The sequence below is a fragment of the Carassius auratus genome, unplaced genomic scaffold (genome assembly GCF_003368295.1).
Source record: "Carassius auratus strain Wakin unplaced genomic scaffold, ASM336829v1 scaf_tig00041465, whole genome shotgun sequence".
NCBI lineage: Eukaryota > Metazoa > Chordata > Actinopteri > Cypriniformes > Cyprinidae > Carassius > Carassius auratus.
In genome coordinates, this window is record NW_020526649.1 from 110,001 (window position 1) to 114,497 (window position 4,497).

The 4,497-nt window shown below is 40.4% G+C and overlaps 6 non-coding genes and 2 pseudogenes across 6 annotated transcripts; all 8 read right to left on the reverse strand.

The window, feature by feature from the left end:
- Window positions 1-346: 346 nt before the first annotated feature.
- Window positions 347-466, reverse strand: LOC113085260 (5S ribosomal RNA). Its single transcript, XR_003284127.1, has one exon. It is a non-coding gene; the product is annotated as a 5S ribosomal RNA (ribosomal RNA).
- A 365-nt stretch (window positions 467-831) lies between these two features.
- Window positions 832-950, reverse strand: LOC113085215 (5S ribosomal RNA). Its single transcript, XR_003284084.1, has one exon. It is a non-coding gene; the product is annotated as a 5S ribosomal RNA (ribosomal RNA).
- Window positions 951-1,318: 368 nt separating this feature from the next.
- Window positions 1,319-1,437, reverse strand: LOC113085216 (5S ribosomal RNA). Its single transcript, XR_003284085.1, has one exon. It is a non-coding gene; the product is annotated as a 5S ribosomal RNA (ribosomal RNA).
- Window positions 1,438-2,091: 654 nt separating this feature from the next.
- LOC113085271 (uncharacterized) lies at window positions 2,092-2,214 on the reverse strand (annotated as a pseudogene).
- A 368-nt stretch (window positions 2,215-2,582) lies between these two features.
- Window positions 2,583-2,702, reverse strand: LOC113085254 (5S ribosomal RNA). The gene has a single exon (XR_003284121.1). It is a non-coding gene; the product is annotated as a 5S ribosomal RNA (ribosomal RNA).
- Window positions 2,703-3,067: 365 nt separating this feature from the next.
- Window positions 3,068-3,184, reverse strand: LOC113085268 (uncharacterized; annotated as a pseudogene).
- A 504-nt stretch (window positions 3,185-3,688) lies between these two features.
- LOC113085217 (5S ribosomal RNA) lies at window positions 3,689-3,807 on the reverse strand. The gene has a single exon (XR_003284086.1). It is a non-coding gene; the product is annotated as a 5S ribosomal RNA (ribosomal RNA).
- Window positions 3,808-4,175: 368 nt separating this feature from the next.
- LOC113085218 (5S ribosomal RNA) lies at window positions 4,176-4,294 on the reverse strand. The gene has a single exon (XR_003284087.1). It is a non-coding gene; the product is annotated as a 5S ribosomal RNA (ribosomal RNA).
- Window positions 4,295-4,497: the final 203 nt, after the last annotated feature.

Genomic DNA, 4,497 nt, shown 5'->3' on the forward strand with positions numbered 1-4,497 from the left:
GCCATTGACTCTATTTTTTGGCTAAATTATTATATACAAAGTGAAAAGTTTCAAAAAAGCTTAAAGCACCTGGTATTCCTAGGCAGTCTCTCATCCAAGTACTTAACCAGACCTAAACCTGGTAAGATTCAGAGATCGGGCATTGACTTTTTTTTTTTTTTTTTTTTTTTTTGCAAGATTATTATATAAATCGTGGAAATTTTCCAAAAAGTTTAAAGCACCTGGTATTCCCAGGCAGTCCTCCAAACCATGTACTAACCAGGCCCAAACCTGCTAATATCAGAGATCGGGCATTGACTCTATTTTTTGGCAAAATTATTATATACTAAGTGAAAAGTTTCCAAAAAGCTTACAGCACCTGGTATTCCCAGGCGGTCTCCCATCCAAGTACTAACCAGGCCCAAACTCTGCTTAGCTTCCGAGAGCAGACGAGATCGGGCATAGCCAGGTTGGTATGGCCGTAAGCGAAGACTGCTGCAAAGAGAGGGCTATTTAAAGACCAGCCCATCTAATCACCAGTACATTATATAAGTAGGAAAGAAAACCCAAAAGCTTAAAGCACCTGGTATTCCTAGGCAGTCTCTCATCCAAGTACTAACCAGACCTAAACCTGCTAAGATTCAGAGATCGGGCATTGACTTTTTTTTTTTTTTTTTTGCAAGATTATTATATAAATCGTGAAATTTTCCAAAAAGTTTAAAGCACCTGGTATTCCCAGGCAGTCTCCAAACCATGTACTAACCAGGCCCAAACCTGCTAATATTCAGAGATCGGGCATTGACTCTATTTTTTGGCAAAATTATTATATACTAAGTGAAAAAGTTTCCAAAAAGCTTACAGCACCTGGTATTCCCAGGCGGTCTCCCATCCAAGTACTAACCAGGCCCAAACCTGCTTAGCTTCCGAGAGCAGACGAGATCGGGCATAGCCAGGTTGGTATGGCCGTAAGCGAAGACTGCTGCAAAGAGAGGGCTATTTAAAGACCATCCCATCTAATCGCCAGTACATTATATAAGTAGGAAAGAAAACCCAAAAGCTTAAAGCACCTGGTATTCCTAGGCAGTCTCTCATCCAAGTACTAACCAGACCTAAACCTGCTAAGATTCAGATATCGGGCATTGACTTTTTTTTTTTTTTTTTTTTTTTGCAAGATTATTATATAAATCGTGAAATTTTCCAAAAAGTTTAAAGCACCTGGTATTCCCAGGCAGTCTCCAAACCATGTACTAACCAGGCCCAAACCTGCTAATATTCAGAGATCGGCATTGACTCTATTTTTTGGCAAAATTATTATATACTAAGTGAAAAGTTTCCAAAAAGCTTACAGCACCTGGTATTCCCAGGCGGTCTCCCATCCAAGTACTAACCAGGCCCAAACCTGCTTAGCTTCCGAGAGCAGACGAGATCGGGCATAGCCAGGTTGGTATGGCCGTAAGCGAAGACTGCTGCAAAGAGAGGGCTATTTAAAGACCAGCCCATCTTAATCGCCAAGTAACATTATATAAGTAGAAAGAAAACCAAAAGCTTAAAGCACCTGGTATTCCTAGGCAGTCTCTCATCCAAGTACTAACCAGACCTAAACCATGCTAAGATTCAGATATCGGGCATTGACTTTTTTTTTTTTTTTTTTGCAAGATTATTATATAATCGTTGAAATTTTCCAAAAAGTTTAAAGCACCTGGTATTCCCAGGCAAGTCTCCTATCCATGTACTAACCAGGCCCAAACCTGCTAATATTCAGAGATCGGGCATTGACTCTATTTTTTGGCTAAATTATTATATACAGTGAAAAGTTATCAAAAAAGCTTAAAGCACCTGGTATTCCTAAGGCAGTCTCTCATCCAAGTACTAACCAGACCTAAACCTGGTAGATTCAGAGATCGGGCATTGCTCTTTTTTTTTTTTTTTTTTTTTGCAAGATTATTATCATAAATCGTGAAATTTTCCAAAAAGTTTAAAAGCACCTGGTATTTCCCAGGCAGTCTCCAAACCATGTACTAACCAGGCCCAAACCTGCTAATATTCAGAGATCGGGCATTGACTCTATTTTTTGGCAAAAATTATTATATACTAAGTGAAAAGTTTCCAAAAAGCTTACAGCACCTGGTATTCCCAGGCGGTCTTCCCCATCCAAGTACTAACCAGGCCCAAAACCTGGCTTAGCTTCCGAGAGCAGACGAGATCGGGCATAGCCAGGTTGGTATGGCCGTAAGCGAAGACTGCTGCAAAGAGAGGGCTATTTAAAGACCAGCCCATCTAATCACCAGTACATTATATAAGTAGGAAAGAAAACCCAAAAGCTTAAAGCACCTGGTATTCCTAGGCAGTCTCTCATCCAAGTACTAACCAGACCTAAACCTGTAAGATTCAGAGATCGGGCATTGACTCTTTTTTTTTTTTTTTTTTTTGCAAGATTATTATATAAATCGTGAAAATTTTCCAAAAAGTTTAAAGCACCTGGTATTCCAGGCAGTCTCCAAACCATGTACTAACCAGGCCCAAACCTGCTAATATTCAGAGATCGGGCATTGACTCTATTTTTGGCAAAATTATTATATACTAAGTGAAAAGTTTCCCAAAAAAGCTTACAGCACCTGGTATTCCCAGGCGGTCCTCCCATCCAAGTACTAACCAGGCCCAAACCTGCTTAGCTTCCGAGAGCAGACGAGATCGGGCATAGCCAGGTTGGTATGGCCGTAAGCGAAGACTGCTGCAAGAGAGGGCTATTAAAGACTCATCCCATTCTAATCGCCAGTACATTATATAAGTAGGAAAGAAAACCCAAAAGCTTAAAGACCTGGTATTCCTAGGCAGTCTCTCATCCAAGTACTAACCAGACCTAAACCTGCTAAGATTCAGATATCGGGCATTGACTTTTTTTTTTTTTTTTTTTTTGCAAGATTATTATATAAATCGTGAAATTTCCAAAAAGTTTAAAGCACCTGGTATTCCCAGGCAGTCTCCAAACCATGTACTAACCAGGCCCAAACCTGCTAATATTCAGAGATCGGGCATTGACTCTATTTTTTGGCAAAATTATTATATACTAAGTGAAAAGTTTCAAAAAAGCTTACAGCACCTGGTATTCCCAGGCGTCTCCCATCCAAGTACTAACCAGGCCAAACCTGCTTAGCTTCCGAGAGCAGACGAGATCGGGCATAGCCAGGTTGGTATGGCCGTAAGCGAAGACTGCTGCAAAGAGAGGGCTATTTAAAGACCAGCCCATCTAATCACCAGTACATTATATAAGTAGGAAAGAAAACCCAAAAGCTTAAAGCACCTGGTATTCCTAGGCAGTCTCTCATCCAAGTACTAACCAGACCTAAACCTGCTAAGATTCAGATATCGGGCATTGACTTTTTTTTTTTTTTTTTGGCAAGATTATTATATAAATCGTGAAATTTTCCAAAAAGTTAAAGCACCTGGTATTCCCAGGCAGTCTCCAACCACATGTACTAACCAGGCCAAACCTGCTAATTCAGAGATCGGGCATTGACTCTTTTTTTTTTTTTTTTTTTGCAAGATTATTATATAATCGTGAAATTTTCCAAAAGTTTAAAGCACCTGGTATTCCCAGGCAGTCTCCAAACCATGTACTAACCAGGCCCAAACCTGCTAATATTCAGAGATCGGGCATTGACTCTATTTTTGGCAAAATTATTATATACTAAGTGAAAAGTTTCCAAAAAGCTTACAGCACCTGGTATTCCCAGGCGGTCTCCCATCCAAGTACTAACCAGGCCCAAACCTGCTTAGCTTCCGAGAGCAGACGAGATCGGGCATAGCCAGGTTGGTATGGCCGTAAGCGAAGACTGCTGCAAAGAGAGGGCTATTTAAAGACCAGCCCATCTAATCACCAGTACATTATATAAGTAGGAAAGAAAACCCAAAAGCTTAAAGCACCTGGTATTCCTAGGCAGTCTCTCATCCAAGTACTAACCAGACCTAAACCTGCTAAGATTCAGAGATCGGGCATTGACTCTTTTTTTTTTTTTTTTTTTTGCAAGATTATTATATAAATCGTGAAATTTTCCAAAAAGTTTAAAGCACCTGGTATTCCCAGGCAGTCTCCAAACCATGTACTAACCAGGCCCAAACCTGCTAATATTCAGAGATCGGGCATTGACTCTATTTTTTGGCAAAATTATTATATACTAAGTGAAAAGTTTCCAAAAAGCTTACAGCACCTGGTATTCCCAGGCGGTCTCCCATCCAAGTACTAACCAGGCCCAAACCTGCTTAGCTTCCGAGAGCAGACGAGATCGGGCATAGCCAGGTTGGTATGGCCGTAAGCGAGACTGCTGCAAAGAGAGGGCTATTAAAGACCATCCATCTAATCGCCAGTACATTATATAAGTAGGAAAGAAAACCCAAAAGCTTAAAGCACCTGGTATTCCTAGGCAGTCTCTCATCCAAGTACTAACCAGGCCAAACCCTAAGCCTGCTAAGTTCAGATATCGGGCATTGACTTTTTTTTTTTTTGTTTTTTTTTTGCAA